The sequence below is a fragment of the Hemitrygon akajei genome, chromosome 19 (genome assembly GCF_048418815.1).
Source record: "Hemitrygon akajei chromosome 19, sHemAka1.3, whole genome shotgun sequence".
In the NCBI taxonomy this organism is placed as follows: Eukaryota; Metazoa; Chordata; class Chondrichthyes; order Myliobatiformes; family Dasyatidae; genus Hemitrygon; species Hemitrygon akajei.
Window position 1 is genome coordinate 234,921 of NC_133142.1, and position 21,648 is coordinate 256,568.

General features: G+C 44.5%; 1 protein-coding gene across 2 annotated transcripts in view; it reads left to right on the top strand.

Annotated features, from left to right (window-relative positions):
* Window positions 1-21,648, top strand: part of stimate (STIM activating enhance) — a 131,395-nt gene that overhangs the window by 13,145 nt on the left and 96,602 nt on the right. The gene's annotated exons all lie outside the window — the stretch shown is intronic.

Consider the following 21,648-nt stretch of genomic DNA (forward strand, 5'->3'; position numbering starts at 1 on the left):
GTTGGGAAAATGCATTAAAGAAGAAATAGCAAGGCATCTGGAAAGAAATGGATCCATCAGGCAGGTACAGCATGGATTCAACAAAGGCTGTTTGACAAACTTACTGGAGTTTTTTAAGGATATAATGAGCACAGTGGATAGAGGGGAGTAGATGGATGTAATTTACTTGGATTTCCAGAAGGCATTCAATAAGGTGCCACATAAAAGACTCGTCCATAAGATAAGGAAGTATAGAGTTGAGGTGATGTATTAGCATGGATAGAGGGTTGGTTAACTAATAGAATGCAGAGAGTTGGGATACATGGGTGTTACTCTGGTTGGCATTCAGTGGTGAGTGGTGTGCCGAAGGGGTTGCTGCTGGGCCTGCAAATGTTCACAATATACATTAACGATCTGGAAGAGGGGACCGAATGTAGTGTATCTAAGTTTGCTGATGATATTAAATTGAGTGGAACAGCAAATTGTGCAGAAGATATGGAGAGTCTGCAGAGAGACAAAGATAGGTTAAGTGAGTGGGCAAGGGTCTGGCAGGTGGAGTACAATGTTGGTAAATGCAGGGTCATCCACTTTGGAAGGAAAAATAGAAGAGCAGATTATTATTTAAATTGTTAAAAAATTGCAGCATGCTGCTGTGCAGAGGGGCTTGGGAGTGCTTGTGCATGAATCACAAAAGGTTGGCTTGTAGGTGCAGCAGGCTATCAAGAAGGCAAATGGAATGTTGGCCTTCATTGCTAGAGGGATGCTGCAACTGTACAGGGTACTGGTGAGGCCGCAGCTGGAGGACTGCATGCAGGTCTGAATTGAATTTGAATTGAATTGACTTTATTTCTTACATCCTTCACACACATGAGGAGTGAAAATCTTTATGTTACATCTCCAACTGAATGTGCAAATTATAGTAATTTGTAATAAAAAGCATGTACAGTAAGATATACAACAGAACAGTCAATATAGCTTAGCAATACAATTATGTCAGCGTCAATTAATCAGTTTAATTGCCTGGTGGAAGAAGCTGTCCTGGAGCCTGTCCTGGCTTAAATGATGTGGTACTGTTTCCCAGATGGTAGCAGTTTCCCAGATGGTAGAAGGGTTCCTGATGATCCTTCTGGCCCTTTTTACACACCTGTCGCTGTAAATGTCCTGAATAGTGGGAATGTCACATCCACAGATGCACTGGGCTGTCCACACCACTTTCTGCAGAGTCATGTAATTAAGGGAGGTACATTTCCCATACCAGGCAGTGATGCAGCCAGTCAGGATGCTCTCAATCATGCCCCTGTAGAAAGTGCTTAGAATTTGGGGACTCATGCCAAACTTCTTCAACCATCTGAAGTGAAAGAGGCACTGTTTTTTAAATTTTTTTTAATTCAATTTTCAAGTTGGTTACATAGAATAGAATAATATCAGCCCTCCCCCCCCATAACATCCCTATCTAAAAAAAAAACAGAGAAAAAGAGAAAGAAAGAAGAAAAAAAAGACTGCATGGATATTGGAAGATCCCCACATGCTCTATGGAATTCAAAATAACTTTAATATATGTATTTGTTTCTTTCCCCAGAGGACCAACATCTTTATCATCGGAGCACCTATATATATAATCCTTTCTTCTGTAAATAAGGGCGCCAAATACTCAGAAATGTGTCATATTTATTCCTTAAATTATAAGTAATTGTTAAGAGACACTGTTGTGCTTTTTTCACCACACAGCTGGTAGGTCCTTGATGTTGTATATCCCAAGGAGCTTAAAATTGTTCATCCTCTCAACCCCAGATTCATTGATGGCAATGCGGGTGAGCCTGTCTCCATGTCCCCTGTAGTCCACAACCAGCTTCCTTATTTTTGTGACATTGAGGGAGAGGTTGTTTATTTAACACCACTGTATCAGGGTGATGACTTCTTCTCTGTGGCTGCCTCGTTATTTGAGATTAGGCTAATCAATATAATCTGCAAATTTAATTAGCAGATTAGAGCTATGGGTGGTGACACAGTCATGGGTGTACAGAGAAATGGAGGGGGCTTAAGACAGCCCTGGTCTCCTTACTAGAGGAAGGATATACAGTACTAGATTTGGAGACAGTGTAGAGGAGGTTCACCAGGTTAATTCCGGAGATGAGGGGGTTAGACTATGAAGAGAGATTGAGTTGCCTGGGACTGTACCCACTGGAATTCAGAAGATTGAGAGGAGATCTTACAGATACATATAAAACTATGAAAGGGGTAGATAAGATAGAGGCAGGAAAGTTGTTTCCACTGGTAGGTGAGGCTAGAACTAGGGGACATAGCCTTAAGATTTGGGGGGAGTAGATTTAGGATGCACTTGAGGAGGAACTGCTTTTCCCAGAGAGTGGTGAATCTATGGAGTTCTCTGCATAATGAAGCAGTGGAGACTATCTCAGTAAATGTATTTCAGAATCAGAATCAGGCTTATTATCACCGGCGTGTGACATGATATTTGTTAACTTAGCATCAGCACTTCAATGCAATACATAATATAGAAGGAATAAAAACAAAATTAAAAAAATCAGTTACAGTGTACATGAAATAGATTAAAATTTGTGCAAAAACCAGAAATGCTATATATTTAAAAAACTGAGGTCGTGTCCAATTCCTGAATCACTGAGTGTATCCTATCTGATGGTAGCAGTGAGGAAAGGGCGTGCTCTGGGTGCTGGAGGTCCTTAATAATGGATGCTACCTTTCTGAGACACTGCTCCTTGAAGATGTCCTGGGTACTTGTAGGCTAGTATCCAAGATGGAGCTGACTAAATTTACAGCCCTCTGCAGCTTCTTTCGGTCCTGTGCAGTAGCCTCCCACCCCCCACCATCCCCCCATACCAGACGGTGATGCAGCCTGTCAGAATGCTCTCCATGGTACAACTATAGAATTTTTTGAGTGTATTTGTTGACATACCAAATCTCTTCAAACTCCCAAATGAAGTATAGCTGCTGTCTTGCCTTCTTTATAAGTGCATCGATATGTTGGGTCAGGTTAAGTCCTCAGAGGTCTTGACACCCAGGAACTTGAAACTGCTCACTCTCTCCACTTCTGATCCATGTATGAGGATTGGTATGTGTTCCTTCGTCACACTCTTCCGGAAGTCCACAATCAGCTCTTTTGTCTTACTAAGTGCCAGGTTGTTGCTGCAGCACCACTCCACTGGTTGGTATATCTCACTCCTGTATGCCCTCTCGTCACCACCTGAGATTCTACCAACAATGGTTGAATCGTCAGCAAATTTATAGATGGTAATTGGGCTATTCCTAGCCTCACAGTCATGGGTATATAGAAGTCATAAGACCATAGATATAGGAACAGAAGCAGGTCATTCGCCCTTTGAGTCTCCACCGCCATTCAATCATGGGCTGAATCAATTCTTCCAGTCATTCCCACTCCCCTGCCTTCTTTGATGCCCTGGCTAATCTAGAACCTATCTGTTTCTGCCTTAAGTGCACCCAATAGCTTGGTCTCCACTGCCGCTTGTGGCAACAAATTCCACAGATTTACCACCCTCTGACTAAATTAATTTCTCCGCATCTCTATTCTAATTGGACGTCCTTCAATCCTGAAGTCATGCCCTCTTGTCCTAGACTCCTATACCATGTGAAATAACTTTGCCATATCGAATCTGTTCAGGCCTTTTAACATTATGAATTTTTCAAAGAAACATAGAAAAACCTGCAGCACAGAACAGGCCCTTCGGCCCACAATGCTTTGCTGAACATGTACTTATTTTCAAAATTACCTAGGGCTACCCATAGCCCTCTATTTTTCTCAGCTCCATGTACCTATCCAGGAGTCTCTTAAAAGACTCTGTCTTATCTGCCTCCACCAATATCGCTGGCAGCCCATTCCATGTACTCACCACTCTCTGCGTTTAAAAAAAAAACAAACAAAAAAAAACAACAACAAACACTTACCCCGACATCTCCTCTGTAGTACTTCCAAGCACCTTAAAACTGTGCCCTCTCATGCTAACCATTTCAGCCCTGGGAGGGAAAAAGCCTCTGACTATCCACATGATCAATGCCTCTCATTATCTTGTACACCTCTATCAGGTCACCTCTCATCCTCCATTGCTCAAGGAGAAAAGGTCGAGTTCACTCAGCCTATTCTTATAAGGCATGCTCCCCAATCCAGGCAACATCCTTGTAAATCTCCTCTTCACCCTTTCTATAGTTTCCACATCCTTCCGGTAGTGAGGTGACCAGAACTGAGCACAGTACTTCAAGTGGGGTCTGACCAGGTACCTATATAGCTGTAACATTACCTTTCGACTCTTGAACTCAATCCTATGGTTGATGAAGGCCAATGCACCGTATGCCTTCTTAACCACAGAGTCAACCTGCGTAGCAGCTTTGAGTGTCCTGTGGACTCAGACCAAAAGATCCCTCTGATCTTGCACATTGCCAAGAGTCTTACCATTAATACTATATTCTGCCATCATATTTGACTTAACAAAATGAACCACCTCACACTTATCTAGGTTGAACTCCATCTGCCATTTCTCAACTCAGTTTTGCATCCTATCAATGTCCTGCTGTAACCTCTGACAGCCCTCCACACTGTCCATAACACCCCCAACCTTTGTGTCATCAGCAAATTTACTAACCCATCCATCCATTTCCTCATCCAAGTTATTTATGAAAATCACAAAGAGTAGGTGTCCCAGAACAGATCTCTGAGGCACACCTCCGACCTCCATGCAGAATATGACTCGTCTACAACCTTTGCCTTCTGTGAGCAAGCCAATTCTGTATCCACAAAGCAAGCTATTCTTGGATCCCATGCTTCCTTACTTTCTCAATAAGTCTTGCATGGGGTACCTTATCAAATGCTTTGCTGAAATCCATATACACTACATCTACTGTTCTACCTTCAATGTGTTTAGACACATACTCAGAAAATCCAATCAGGCTCATAAGGCACGACTTGCCTTTGACAAAGTCATGTTCACTATTCTTAATCATATTATGCCTCTCCAAATCCATCAGCTTACCAACCACTGAATTAAGACTCACTGGTCTATAATTTCCTGGGCTATCTCTACTCCCTTTCTTGAATAAGGGAACAACATCTGCAACCCTCCAATCCTCCGGAACCTCTCCCGACCCATTGATGATGCAAAGATCATTGCCAGAGGCTCAGCAATATTCTCCCTCACCTCCCACAGTGGCCTGAGGTACATCTCATCTAATCCTAGAGATTTATCCAACTTGATGCTTTCCAAAAGCTTCGACACATCCTCTTTCTTAATGTCTATATGCTCAAGCTTTTCAATCTGTTGTAAGTCATCCCTACAATCACCAAGATCCTTTTCTGTAGTGAATACTGAAGCAAAGTATTCATTGTGTTTCTGCCATCTCCTGTGGTTCCATACACACTTTTCCACTGTAACACTGGATTGGTCCTATTCTCTCATAGCTTATCCCCTTGCTCTTCACATTCTTGTAGAATGCCTTGGGGTTTTCCTTAATCCTGCTCACTAAGGCCTTCTCATGACCCCTTCTGGCTCTCCTAATTTCATTCTTAAACTCCTTCCTGCTAGCCTTATAATCTTCTAGATCTCTATCTTTACCTAGTTTTTTGAACCTTTCGTAAGTTTTTCTTTTCTTCTTGACTAGATTTTCAACAGCCTTTGTACACCACGGTTCCTGTACCCTACCATTCTTTCCCTGTTTCATTGGAATGTACCTATGCAGAATGCCACACAAATATCCCCTGAACATTTGCCACATTTCTGTCATACATTCCCTGGGAACATCTGTTCCCAATTAATGTTTCCAAGTTCCTGCCTGATAGCTTCATATTTCTCCTTACTCCAATTAAGTACTTTCCTAACTTGTCTGTTCCTCTCTCTCCAATGCTATGGTATAGGAGATAGAAATGTGATCACTATATCCAAAATGCTCTGAAATTGAGAGACCTGACACCCAGCCAGGTTCATTTCACAATACCAGATCAAGTACAGCCTCTCCTCTTGTAGGCTTATCTACAGATTGTGTCAGGAAACCTTCCTGAACACACTTAACAAACTCCACCCCATCTGAACCGCTTGCTCCAGGGAGGTGCCAATTAATATTTGGGAAATTAAAATCTCCCACCACGACAACCCTGTTATTGTTACACCTTTCCAGAATCTCTCTCCTCTGCTCCTGGATGTCCCTGTTACTATTGGGACATATACACTCAGACACTCAGCAGACAATTCCTCCATGACTTCCTCCTTTTCTACAGCCATGACACTATCTCTGATCAGCAGTGCCACGCCCCGCCTCTTTGGCCTCCCCCTCCCCCCCCACCCCCTGTCATATCTGAAACATCTAAAAGTCTGGCACTCTAAGTGACCATTCCTGCCCCTGAGCCATACAAGTCTCTGTAATGGCCACAACTCAAAACTCCAAGTACTGATCCACGCTCTAAGCTCATCCGCTTTGTTCATAATACTCCTCGCATTAAAATAGACACATCTCAAACCATCGGTCTGAGTGTGTCCCTTCTCTATCACCAGCATATCCTCCCTTTCGCACTGTCTCCAAGCTTTCTGTATTTGTGTGCCAACCTCCCTTTCCTCGTGTCTCTTCAGTTCGGTTCCCACTCCCCCAGCAGTTCTAGTTTAACTCTCCCCAATAGCCTTAGCAAACCTCCCTGCCAGGATATTGGTCCCCTCAGATTCAAGTGCAACCCTTCCTTTTTGTACAGGTCACGCCTGTCCCAAAAGAGGTCCCAATGATCCAGAAATCTGAATCCCTGCCCCCTGCTCCAATCCCTTAGCCATGTATTTATCCTCCACCTCACTCTGTTCCTATACTCACTGTTTCATGGCACAGGCAGTAATCCCGAGATTACTACCTTTGAGGTCCTGCTTCTCCACTTACTTTCTAACTCCCTATATTCTGTTTTCAGGGCCTCCTTCCTTTTCCTACCTATGTCATTGTTACCAATATGTACCATGACCTCTGGCTGTTCACCTTCCCACTTCAGGATATCGTGGACGTGATCAGAAACATACTGGCACCTAGGAGGCAAACTACCATCCTTGTTTCTTTCCTGCATCCAAAGAATCGTCTGTCTGACCCCTAACTATAGGGTCCCCTATTACTGCTGCCTTCTGCCTTTCACTACCCTTCTGATTCACAGGGCCAGACTCTGTGCCAGTACTTATTGTTAAGGGGGACAGCCACAGGGGTACTCTCTAGTATCTGACTCTTGCCCTTCCCTCTCCTGGCTGTTACCCACTTATTTGTCTCCCGAAGCCCTGGTGTGATTACTTACCTATAGCTCCTCCCTATAACCTCCTCACTTTCCATGACCAGATGAAGGTCATCGAGCTGCATCTCCAGTTGCCTAATGCAGTCAATAGACAATAGACAGTAGGTGCAGGAGTAGGCCATTCAGCCCTTCTAGCCAGCACTGTCATTCACTGTGATCATGGCTGATCATACACAATCAGTACCCCATTCCTCCCCTCTCCCTATATCCCTTGACCCCGCTATCTATAAGAGCTCTATCTAACTCTCTCTTGAATGCATCCAGAGACTTGGCCTCCACTGCCTTCTGGGGCAGAGCATTCCACATATCCACCACTCTCTGGGTGAAAAAGTTCTTCCGCATCTCTGTTCTAAATGGCCTACCCCTTATTCTTAAACTGTGGCCTCTAGTTCTGGACTCACCCATCAGCGGGAACATGCTTCCTGCCTCCAGCGTGTCCAATCCCTTAATAATCTTATATGTTTCAATCAGATCCCCTCTCATCCTTCTAAATTCCAGTGTATACAAGCCCAGTCGCTCCAATCTTTCAACATATGACAGTCCCGCCATTCGGGGAATTAACCTTGTGAACCCTCCCTCAATAGCAAGAATGTCCTTCCTCAAATTCGGAGACCAAAACTGCACACAATACTCCAGGTGGGGTCTCACCAGGGCCCTGTACAGCTGCAGAAGGACCTCTTTACTCCTATACTCAATTCCTCTTGTTATAAAGGCCAGCATGCCATTAGCTTTCTTCACTGCCTGCTGTACCTGCATGCTTGCTTTCATTGACTGATGTACAAGAACACTTAGATTTCGTTGTACTTCCCCTTTTCCTAACTTGACTCCAGTTAGATAGTAATCTGCCTTCCTGTTCTTGCCACCAAAGTGAATAACCTCACATTTATCCACATTAAACTGCATCTGCCATACATTTGCCCACTCACCCAACCTGTCCAAGTCACCCTGCATTCTCATAACATCCTCCTGACGTTTCACACTGCCACCCAGCTTTGTGTCATTGGCAAATTTGCTAATGTTACTTTTAATCCCTTCATCTAAATCATATATGTCAAACTCAAGGCCCGCGGGCCAAATCCGGCCCGCGGTGGAATTATCTTTGGCCCACGAGATGATATCTAATTACTATTAAAGCTGGCCCCAGTAATCGAAGCGCCTATGGCGTATGATATGGCTAATGCTGAGTTTATTCAGTTACCAGGTTTTCAGGTTTTTTAGTGTTTATTCGGCAGTCTTGCTCGGCAGTCTTCTTCATAAGAAACGGAATTTGTAAAGTGAAACACTTTGTAGTTATAGCAGAGACTGAGACACATGAGAGCAGGCTGAAAAAACGGAGGCAACGAAAGCTGCGTTTGCACGCGTCCGACTGATCCGGCCCGCATGAAGCTGCATTTTGCTCAATCCGGCCCGTGACCTAAAATGAGTTTGACACCCCTGATCTAAATCATTAATGTATATTGTAAACAGCTGTGGTCCCAGCACCGAACCTTGCGGTACCCCACTGGTAACAGCCTGCCATTCCGAAAGGGACCTGTTAATCGCTACTCTTTGTTTCCTGTCAGCCAGCCAATTTTCAATCCATGTCAGTACTCTGCCCCCAATACCATGTGCCCTAATTTTGCCCACTAATCTCCTATGTGGGACTTTATCAAAAGCTTTCTGGAAGTCCAGGTACACTACATCCACTGGCTCTCCCTTGTCCATTTTCATAGTTACATCCTCAAAAAACTCCAGAAGATTAGTCAGGCATGATTTTCCCTTCATATATCCATGCTGACTTGGACTGATCCTTCTACTGCTATCCAAATGTGTCGTAATTTCCTCTTTTATAATTGACTCTAACATCTTTCCCACCACTGATGTCAGGCTAACCGGTCTATAATTCTGTTTTCTCTCTCCCTCCTTTCTTGAAAAGTGGGACAACATTAGCCACCTTCCAATCAGCAGGAACTGTTCCTGAATCTATAGAACATTGGAAAATGATTACCAATGCGACCACGATTTCTAGAGCCACCTCTTTAAGTACCCTGGGATGCAGACCATCAGGTCCCGGGGACTTATCAGCCTTCAGACTCAACAGTCTATCCAACACCGTTTCTTGCCTAATATAAATTTCCTTCAGTTCATCCTTTACCCTAGTTCCTTTGGCCACTATTACATCTGAGAGATTGTTTGTGTCTTCCCTAGTGAAGACAGATCCAAAGTACCTGTTCAATTCACCTGCCATTTCCTTGTTCCCCATAATAAATTCACCCGTTACTGTCTTCAATGGCTCAATTTTGGTCTTAACTATTTTTTTGCTATTCACATACCTAAAGAAGCTCTTACTATCCTTCTTTATATTCTTGGCTAGTTTACCTTCGTACCTCATTTTTTCTTGGCGTATTGCTTTTTTTGTTATCTTCTGTTGCTCTTTAAAAGCTTCCCAGTCCTCCGGTTTCCCGCTCATCTTTGCTATGTTATACTTCTCTTTTATTTTTATACTGCCCTTTACTTCCCTCGTCAGCCATGGCCGCCCCTTACTCCCCTTAGGATCTTTCTTCGTCTTTGGAATGAACCGATCCTGCACCTTCTGCATTATTCCCAGAAATACCTGCCATTTTTGTTCCACTGTCTTCCCTGCTAGGGTATTGTTCCATTGAACTTTGGCCAGCTCCTCCCTCATAGCTCCATAGTTCCCTTTGTTCAACTGTAATACTGACACATCCGATTTTCCCTTCTCCTTCTCAAATTGTAGGTTAAAACATATCATATTATGGTCACTACCTCCTAATGGTTCCTTTACCTCGAGGTCCCTGATCAAATCCGGTTTATTGCACAACACTAAATCTAGAATTGCCTTCTCCCTGGTAGGCTCCAGTACAAGCTGTTCTAAGAATCCATCTCGGAGGCACTCCACAAACTTCCTTTCATGGGGTCCAGTACCATTCTGATTCTCCCAGTCTACCTGCATGTTGAAATCCCCCATGACAACTGTATCATTACCTTTGCGACATGCCAATTTTAACTCTTCATTCAACTTACACCCTACATCCAGACAGTCCCTAAGGAGTTGCAGCTTGACGCACCTGGCGCAGATGTGACCTTCCGAGAGGCTGGGAGTCTTCTGGACTTCCCACATCTGACACCCAGTACAGAACACTGGCTTCACAGATATACCTCCTGTTTCTGTTCTTCACAGGTAACCTACCTGGCCTTGACCTGATATTGTCGAAGCCCCATTGAGCCAAAGCCCTCCTACTCTGATTCCTTTTACTCCGTCGCCCACTCCTCCGATGCCCACTCTATAAAACTGTCTCCTTTTAACCTCTTCATGGTGGTCTAACTCGCTGGCGTCCACACACTTGTGCAGTCGTCCCTGGATACCTCATTTCTATGAGATCACCCCTAATTCTCCTGAACTCTAGGGAATACAGCTCAAGAACTGTCAGACATTCCTCATACAGTAACTCTTTCATTCCTGGAATCATTCTCGTGAATCTTCTCTGAAGTCTGTCCAATGTCAGTATATCCTTTCTAAAATAAGGAGTACAAAACTGCACATAATACTCCAAATGTGGTCTCATGAGTGCCTTATAGAGCCTCAACATCACATCCTTATATTCTATACCTCTAGAAGTGAATGCCAATATTCCATTCACCTTCTTTACAACCGACTTAACCTGGAGGTTAATCTTTAGGGTATCCTGCACAATGACTCCCAAGTCCCTTTGCATCTCTGCATTTTGAATTCTCCCCCCATCTAAATAATAGTCTGCCCCTTCATTTCTTCCACCAAAGTGCATGACCATACACTTTCCAACATTTTATTTCATTTGCCACTTCTTTGCCCATTTCCCTAAACTATCCAAGTATCTGCAGGCTCTCTGTTTCCTTAACACTATCTGCTCCTCTATCTATCTTTGTATCATCGACAAATTTAGCCACAAATCCATTAATCCCATAGTCCAAATCATTGACATACATCGTAAAAAGCAATAGTCCTAACACTGACCCCTGTGGAACTCCACTGGTAACTGGCAGCCAGCCAGTATAGGATCCCTTTATTCCCACTTTCTGTTTTCTGCTGATCAGCCAATGTTCCACCCATGTTAGTAATTCCCCTGTAATTCCACGAGTTCTTATCTTGCTAAGCAGCCTCATCCAAGTACACCACATCTACTGCATCTCTTTTGTCCACCCTGCTTGTAATTTCCTTAAAAAATTGCAGTAGGTTAGTCAGGCAGGATTTTCCTCTCAGGAAACCATGCTGGCTTTGGCCTATCTTATGTGCCTCCAGGTATTCCGTTATCTCATCCCTAACAATTGATTCTAACAACTTCCCAACCTCTCATGTCAGGCTAACAGGACTATAGTTTCCTTTCTGCTGCCTCCCACTCTTCTTAAATAGTGGAGTAACATTTGCAATCTTCCAGTCATCCAGTACAATGCCAGAATCAATTGATTCTTGAAAGATCTTTGTTAATGCTTCCACAGTCTCTACAGCTACTTCCTTCAGAACCTGAGGGTGCATTCCATCAGGTCCAGGAGATTTATCCACCCTCAGACCATTAAGCTTCCTGAGCACCTTCTCAGTCGTAATTTTCACTGCACATACTTCAATTCCCTGACACTCTTGAATGTCCGGTATACAGGTGTCTTTCACTGTGAAGACTGATGAAAAATATACATTCAGTTCCTCTGCCATCTCTGCGTCTCTCATTACAATATCTCCAGCGACATTTTCTATTGGTCCTATATCTACCCTCAACTCTCTTTTACCCTTTATATACTTTGAGAGTAGAGCAGTGGGCTAAGCATACACCCCTGAGGTGTACCAGTGTTGATCGTCAGCGAGGAGGAGATGTTATCTCCAATCTGCAGATTGTGGTTTTCCGGTTGGGAAGTTGAGGATCCAATTGCAGAGGGAGGTACAGAGGCCCAGTTTCTGCAACTTCTCAATCAATCAGGATTGTGGGAATGATGGTACTAAATGCTGAGCTATAGTCGATGAACAGCATCTTGACGTAGGTGTTTGTGTTGTCCAGATGGTCTAAAACTGTGTGAAGAGCCATTGAGATTGCATCTGTCATTGACTTATTGTGGCGATAGGCAAACTGCAATGTGTCCAGGTCTAGTCATGACCAATCTCTCAAAATATTTCATCACTGTAGATGTGAGTGCTACCGGTGATAGTCATTAAGGCAGCTCACATTATTCTTCTTGGGCGCTAGTATAATTGTTGTCTTTTTGAAGCAAGTGGGAACTTACGCCCATATCAGTGAGAGGTTGAAAGTGTCCTTGAATTCTCCCACCAGTTGGTTGGCACAGGTTTTCAGAGCCTTACCAGGTACTCCATCAGGACTTTTCCCTTTGCGCGGGCTCAGTCTCTTTAAAAACAGCCTAACGTCGGCCTCTGAGACAGAGAGCACAGAGTCATCAGGTGCAGTAGTTGTATTCTCACTTTCAAAGCATGCATGGAAGGCATTGAGTTCATCTGGTGGTGAAGCATCGCTGCCATTCATGCTATTGGGTTTTGCTTTGTAGGAAGTAATGTCTTGCAAACCCTGCCAGAGTTGTTGTGCAGTCGATGTTGCCTCCTACCTCGTTCAAAATTGTCTCTTCACCCATGAAATAGCCCTCCACAAATCATACCTGGTTTTCTGGACCAGGCCTAGCCTTCAGCGGACGACGTACCTCCTGGTTCATCCACAGATTTTGGTTTGGGAATGTACAGTAAGTCTTTGTAGGCACACACTCATCCACACAGGTCTTAATGAAGTCAGTAACAACTGCAGCATACTCATCCAGGTTGGAAGATGAATCCCTGAATTCAGTCCAGTCCACCAATTCAAAACAGTCGTAGGCACTTCTGTGCTTCCTTGTCCATACCTTTTTGGTTCTAGTACTGCAGTCTTCAGTCTTTGCCTATACTCAGAGAGTAGAAGTACAGCCAGGTGATCAGACTTCCCGAAGTGAGGGCATGGAATAACACAGAAGGCATTCTTGATGGTGGTGTAGCAATAGTCCAGTGTGTTGTTTCCTCTAGTAGTGCAAGTGATCTGTTGATGGTAATTGCTTAGTGATTTTTTTCAGACTGGCCTGATTAAAATCTCCCAAAACGATGGTGAAGGCATTAGGATGTGCTGTTTTGTGCTTGTTGATCCCAATGCTCAGATCATCTAAAGCCTGATTGACATTGGCCTGAGATGGAATGTATTCTGCTACTGCTATTTAAGACAAGGTTGGATAGATTTTTGCATAGTAGGCGAATTGAAGGTTATGGGGAAAAGGCAGGTAGTTGGAGATGAGTCCGTGGTCAGATTGAATGATGGAGAAGGCTCGAAGGACCAGATGGCCTACTGCTGCTCCTTTATCTTATGTTCTTATGTCATTACCCTGGAGGGCCCACCATTCCCGGAAATTCCACACTGTACCCGTTTAGACTGTATGCTTCCTCTTGAAGGACAGTTGGGCATGAATGTATTCTCAGAAGACGGGCACGCAGTCTGCCCTGACAGAGCCCTCGACTGTTGACAATACTCAACTGCAGTCTGACTAGTATCTTATAAAGGTTCAGCATTATTTCCTTGCTTTTATATTCTATTCCCCTTGAAATAAATGCCAACATTGCATTTGCCTTATTTACCACAGACTCAACCTGTAATTTAACCATCTGGGAGTCTTCCATGAGGACTGGTAAGTCCCTCTGCTCCTCTGATGTTTGAACCTTCTCCCCATTTAGATACTAGTCCGCACTTGTGGGCATTCACAGTAGAGCAAAGAAATATAATATAATTAATGAAAAACTACACACAAAGAAAAACTGACAAACCTCCAATACGTAAAAGAAGACAAGCTATGCAAATAGAAAATATACAATTGAAAAGCATAATGCCATCAACGGTGACATTAATTGTGCCAGTTCTCTTTTGGTCTGTATAGTTCACCTCTGACTACTCTCTCTTAAGCCACAATTATAAAAGTACTATCCATGAAACAGATTTGTGACTATCCCAGAGTAATACTGTTGTTGTTGCTCCAAAATGCAGAGTTTGATTTGACAAAATTTGCTGTATCCAACAATGACGGCCCACTGAATGGAAGCTGATAGGTATTCCACAGTCTGATGTACCCTTCCCTGCTTTTATCAGATTAAATTTCCAACCAACCAAGCAGAGATAAAGTATCAAAACAGCATCACTTTCTGTCACTACACCAAATTTCTCCACTCACTTAACTGTTTCATACTGCATAGAAACAACATTTTATAGAACTGGAGCCTGTGTCACAATTAAAGATTAAATTTATTTGTCACATGTGCATTGAAATACTCAGTGAAGTGCATTGTTTGTGTTAACAAACTACGGTCCAAGAATTAGCTGGGACACCCCGCAAGTGTTGCCATTGTTTCCGTTGCCAATATAGTATGCCCACAAATTACTAACCCTAACCCTAACTCGCACAGTGTTTGGAATGTTGGAGGAAACCCATGCAGTTATGGGGGAGCATACAAACTCCCTACATCAACAGGGAGTTGTACCCAGATCGGTGATCACTGGCACAGTGAAGTGATGTTCTGTTATGCTACTGTACTGTCCTCTGCCATCTTTACATTGCTGCTTGTGAGAAACTGTTGTGAGAACAGGCTACTGCATTTTCTTTTTGCATTTACTGCAGGAAAGTGCTTCTGTAGGTAAATGAATGTAATATAAATGTAAGAGCTTATGTCTTTTGGACAAGATGTTATGATAGAGGTAATAATATTGCTCAAGGCAAGGGTTGACACAGATTGTGTTAATGACTTTATTAGGAAATTCTGAGGACTACGCTCAAATGTGGTGTTTGGAACCAGTTTTCCTTTTGGAATATTTAGAACAATGATAATATGTTGCAGCACATCTTAAGATGTATTTCAGCATCAGACTATGTGTTACCTCTTTTTTATTCACATCGTTAATAATTAGAAACATAGATACATAGAAAACCTACAGCACAATACAGGCCCTTTCGCCCACAAAGTTGTGCTGAACATGTCCCTACCTTAGAAATTACTAGGCTTACCCGTAGCCCTCTATTTTTCTAAGTTCCATGTACCTATCCAAAAGTCTCTTAAAAGACCATATCGTATCCGCCTCCTCCACCGTTGGCGGCAGCCCAATCCACGCACTCACCACTCTCTGAGTAAAAAAACTTACCCCTGACATCTCCTCTGTACCTACTCCCCAGCACCTTAAACCTGTGTCCTCTTGTGGTAACAATTTCAGCCCTGGGGAAAAGGCCTCTGACTATCCACACAATCAGTGCCTCTCATCATCTTATACACCTCTATCAGGTTGCCTCTCATCCTTCGTCGCTCCAAGGAGAAAAGGTCGAGTTCACTCAACCTGTTTTCATAAGGCATGCTCCCCAATCCAGGCAACATCCTTGTAAATCTCCTCTGCACCCTTTTTATGGCTTCTACATCGTTCCTGTAGTGAGGCGACCAGAACTGAGCGCAGTACTCCAAGTGGGGTCTGACCAGGGTCCTATATAGCTGCAACATTATCTCTCAGTTCCTAAATTCAATTCCACTGTTAATGAAGGTAATACACTGTATGCCTTCTTAACCACAGAGTCAACCTGTGCTGTTGCTTTGAACGTCCTGTGGACTCGGACCCCAAGATCTCTCTGATCCTCCACGCTGTCAAGAGTCTTACCATAAATACTATATTCTGCCATCATATGTGACCTACCAAAATGAACCACTTCACACTTATCTGGGTTGAACTCCATCTGCCACTTCTCAGCCCAGTTTTGCGTCCTATCAGTGTCCCACTGTAACCTCTGACAGCCCTCCACACTATCCACAACACCTCCAACCTTAGTGTCAACAGCAAACTTGCTAACCTATCCCTCCGCTTCCTCATCTAGGTCATTTATAAAAATCACGAAGAGTAAGGGTCCCAGAACAGATCCCTGAGGCACTCCACTGGTGACTGACCTCCATGCAGAATATGACCTGTCTACAACCACTCTTTGCCTTCTGTGGGTAAGCCAGTTCTGGATCCACAAAGCAATGTTCCCTTGGATCCCATGCCTCCTTACTTTCTCAATAAGCTTGCATGGGGTACCTTATCTGAGTTCCAATTTTGAGAATCTGCAATTCTGGGTAGCAGTCAATCCATCAGTAATATCTCCGAGGAGGGAATTTTACCTAAAATCTCCATCCTAGATTTAGAAGTGACCCCCACTAGGCAATGAGAAGTGTGAGGGAGGGATGGCACTGAGTACTAAGTGTTCCTTTTCTCCATTGTTTATGATCAGTTGATAGTAAGATCTGGGAAGTGATCTCAAGGCTTCATGAGAAGCCCCATGAGATGTCAAGTCAAGTCAAGTCAACTTTTATTGTCATTTCGACCATAACTGCTGGTACAGCGCATAGCAAAAATGAGACAACGTTTTTCAGGACCATGGTTTACATGACACAGTACAAAAACTAGACTGAACTACGTAATAAAAAAAACACAGAGAAAGCTATACTAGACTACAGACCTACACTGGACTGCATAAAGTGCACAAAAACAGTACCGGCATTTCAATAAATAATAAACAGGACAGTAGGGCAAGGTGTCAGTCCAGGCTTCGGGTATTGAGGAGTCTGATAGCTTGGGGGGAAGAAACTGTTATATAGTCTGGTCGTGAGAACCCGAATGCTTCGGAGCCTTTTCCCAGACGGCAGGAGGGAGAAGAGATTGTATGAGGGGTGCATGGGGTCCTTCATAATGCTGTTTCCTTTGCGGATGCAGCGTGTAGTGTAAATGTCCGTGATGGCAGGAAGAGAGACCCCGATGATCTTCTCAGCTGACCTCACTATCCGCTGCAGGGTCTTGCGATCCGAGATGGTACAATTTCCGAACCAGGCAGTGATGCAGTTGCTCAGGACGCTCTCAATGTAACCCCTGTAGAATGTGATGAGGATGTGGGGTGGGAGATGGACTTCCCTCAGCCTTCGCAAAAAGTAGAGAAGCTGCTGGGCTTTCTTTGCTATGGAGCTGGTGTTGAGGGACCAGGTGAGATTCTCCGTCAGGTGAACACGTGCTCTTTACGATCTCTATCGAGGAGCCGTCGATGTTCAGCGGGGAGTGGTCGCTCCATGCCCTCCTGAAGTCAACCACCATCTCTTTTGTTTCGTTCACATTAAGAGACAGGTTGTTGGCTCTGCACCAGTACGTTAGCCGCTGCACCTCCTCTCTGTAAGCTGACTCGTCGTTCTTGCTGATGAGACCCACCACGGTGGTGTCATCGGCGAACTTGATGATATGGTTCGAGCTGTGTGTTGCAGCACAGTCGTGGGTCAGCAGAGTGAATAGCACTGGACTGAGCACGCAACCCTGGGGAGCCCCTGTGCTCAGTGTGATGGTGTTGGAGATGCTGCTCCTGATCCGGACTGACTGAGGTCTCCCAGTCAGGAAGTCTAGGATCCAGTTGCAGAGGGGGGTGTTCAGGCCCAATAGGCTCAGCTTTCCAATCAGTTTCTGAGGGATGATTGTGTTGAATGCTGAACTAAAGTCTATGAACAACATCCGAAAGTATGTGTCTTTTTTGTCCAGGTGGGTTAGGGCCAGGTGGAGGGTGGTGGCAATGGCGTCATCTGTTGAGCGGTTGGGACGGTATGCAAACTGCAGGAGGTCTGGTGAGGGGGGCAGCAGGGTCTTGATATGCCTCATGATGAGCCTCTTGAAACACTTTATGATGATGGATGTAAGTGCAACGGGACGGTAGTCATTTAGGCAGGTCACTGAAGACTTCTTTGGCACGGGGATGATGGTGGCGCTGCTCAGGGAGATGTTGAAGATGTCAGTGAGAACATCTGCTAGCTGGTCTGCACATCCTCTGAGCACTCTACCAGGGATGTTGTCTGGTCCAGCAGCCTTCCGTGGGTTGACCCTGCACAGGGTTCTTCTCACGTCGGCCACGGAGAGACACAGCACCTGGTCATTCGCAGGAAGGGTGGACTTCCTCGCCGCCATGTCATTTTCCGCCTCAAACCGGGCGTAGAAGTTATTCAGCGCATTTGGAAGGGAGGCATCACCTGCACAGTCAGATTATGTTGTCTTGTAATTGGTGATGTCCCGGATGCCCTTCCACATGCGCCGCATGTCACCGCTGTCCTGGAAGTAACTGTGGATTAGCTGGGCATGTGCACGCTTTGCCCCTCTGATGGCTCGGGACAGTTTGGCCCTTGCTGTTGTTAAAGCTGCCTTGTTGCCTGCTCTGAAGGCGGAGTCGCGGGACCTCAGCAGCGCACACACCTCTGCGGTCATCCATGGCTTCTGGTTGGCACGTATAGTGATGGTCTTGGACAGAGTAACATCATCAATGCACTTGCTGATGTAGCTGGTCACTGATGTTGTGTACTCCTCTAAGTTGGTAGAGTCGTCATCGGTTGCAGCCTCCCTGAACATGTACCAGTCAGTGTGCTCAAAGCAGTCTTGAAGAGCAGAGATGGCTCCTGCTGGCCAGGTTTTCACCTGCTTCTGAACTGGTCTGGAGCGCCTGACCAGCGGTCTGTATGCTAGGACTAGCATAACAGAGATGAGGTCTGAGTATCCGAAGTGGGGGCAGGGCTCTGCCCGGTACGCGTCGGGAATGTTTATGTAAACCAGGTCCAATGCGTTCTCCCCCCTCGTTGCAAAGTCCACATATTGATGGAATTTGGGGAGCACTGACTTAAGGTTCACGTGGTTAAAATCACCGGCGACAATAAACAGACCATCAGGATGTGCGTTCTGCAGTTCGCTAATAGCCCCGTACAGTTCACAGAGCGCCTCCTTAGCATTAGTGCTGGGGTGAATGTAGACACCAAATATAAGGACAGAGGTGAATTCCCGTGGCAAATAAAATGGTCTGCATCGAACTGCCATAAACTCCACTAACGATGAGCAGTGTCGGGAAACCAGCACAGAGTTCTTACACCATTCCGTGTCGATATAAACACAGACACCGCCACCGTGGACAGCTGCATCTCTGTCCGAACAAAACAAAGCTAACCCATCTAGCTGGATGGCAGCGTCCGAAATCCCGTCAGTGAGCCATGTCTCTGTGAAGACATACGCAGAGCAAGCTCTGTACTCCCGCCGAGTATTACGTTGGAGTCGGATGTAGTCCTTTTTATTGTCCAGGGAGCGGACATTGGAGAGCAGAATGGACGGGAGAGCCGGCCGGCTAGGGTTTGCTTTTAGCCTGGCACGGACCCCTGCCCGTTTGCCTCGCTTCTGCTTCCTCGCAATTTTATTTTTAGAGTTATCAAAGAACAAGCACATTCATAGTGCAAACAACCTAGCATTTTTTTTCCACAGCAAACATTTGGCTCCTTTAGTGACTGACAAACCCACAATTGAACCAGAGACTGATCCATGAAGTGTCACTGTCAGTCACATGTAACCAACCAAAAACCTAAATGCACATGGAGACCTAAAATGGTTAGAACAGAACATATGTCTATAAATAAAGACACGAATTGCAGAAAGAGGCTTTTCAACCCATTAAACTGCTGACAAGCCAATCTGTGAGCAATCCAGGTAGAATCATCCTCTGTAGGTTTAGGTTTCAGAATCAGGTTCAATATCAGTGGCATGCATATGTTGTGAAATTTGTTATTTTGTGGCAGCACTACACAATATACAATAAAAACATAATAAATTACAGAAAATATTTGTAAAAAATTAAATTAAAGAAGTAGTGCAAAAATGGAGGGAAAAATATGAGGTAGTGTCCATTGCTTCATCAGCCATTCTGAAATCTAATTCTGGAGGTGAAGAAGCTGTTCTTGAACGTTGAGTGTGTGTCTTCAGGCTCTTGTACCACCTCCTTGATGCCCCCTCAGTGAGAAGAGGGCATATCCTGGGTGATGAAGGTCCTTAATGATGGATGCTACCTTTTTCAGTCATTGCCTTTTCAATATGTCCTGGGTGCTGGAGAAGCCAGTGCCCATGATGGAGCAACTTTTCTGATCCTGTGCATTGGCTCCTCGATACTAGATCGTGATACATCCAATTAGAATGCTCTCCACATTACTTATGTAGAAATTTGGAAATGTCTTTGGTGACATTCAAATTCTTTACAAATTCTTAATGAAGTATTTCTGCTGTTGTGCCTTTTATTTTTTTTATTTTGTTGGGATATAGCACGGAGTAGGCCCTTCCAGCTCTTCAAGCTGTGCCGCTCAGCAATCCCCTGATGTAATCCTGGCCTAATCAAAGGACAATTTACAATGACCAATTAACCTACCAACTGATACGTCTTTGGATTGTGGGAGGAAACTCATGCAATCACGGGGAGAACGGACAGGCAGCAGCAGATATTGAACCTGTGTCGCCTGTAGTGTAAAGTACGCTACCGTGCTTTCTTTGTAATTGTATCAATATGTTGGCCTAGAATAGATCTTCAGAGATGTTGACACCCAGGAACATGAATCTGCTCACCATTTACACTTCTGATCTGTTAATGAGGACTGGTGTCTGTTCCTTTGACTTACCCTTTCAGAAGACCACAATTAATCCTTCAGTCTTAATGATGTTGAGTGCAAGGTTGCTGCTGGACTCCACTCAATCTGCTGACTGTCTCACTCCTGTATGTCTCATCATCACCATTAGAAATTCTGCCAACAATAGCTGTGTCATCAGCAAATTTATAGATGGCATTTGAGCTATGCCTAGCCACACAGTTGTAGGTGTAGAGAGAGTAGGGCAGTGAGTGAAGCACGCATCTTTGAGGTGATTGTCAGCAAGATGGAGGTGTTACTCCGATCTGAACTGACTGTGGTCTCCCAGTAAGGAAGTCAGGATCCATTTGCAGAATGTGATACAAAGGCCCAGGTTTTGGAGCTTGTTGATTAGTACTTAGGTTATGGTGGTGTTCAATGCTGAACTGTATTCAATAAATAACAGTCTGACATAGATATTGCTGTTCACGAGATCCAAGATTGAGTGGAGAGCCAGTGAAATTGCATCTGCTGTAGTCCTATTGTGGCAATAGGCAAATTGCAGTGAGTCAAGGCCCTTGCTTAGGCAGGAGTTTCTTCTGTTTTACATTGTCCTACTTCAACGCACTGTGTAAGGAATACATAGAAACATAGAAAACCTACAGCATAATACAGGCTTCGCCATCACGGACATTTACACTACACGCTGCATCCGCAAAGGAAACAGCATTATGAAGGACCCCATGCACCCCTCATACAATCTCTTCTCCCTCCTGCCGTCTGGGAAAAGGCTCTGAAGCATTCGGGCTGTCACGGCCAGACTATGTACCAGTTTCTTCCCCCAAGCTATCAGACTCCTCAATACCCGAAGCCTGGACTGACACCTTGCCCTATTGTCCTGTTTATTATTTATTGTAATGCCTGCACTGTTTTT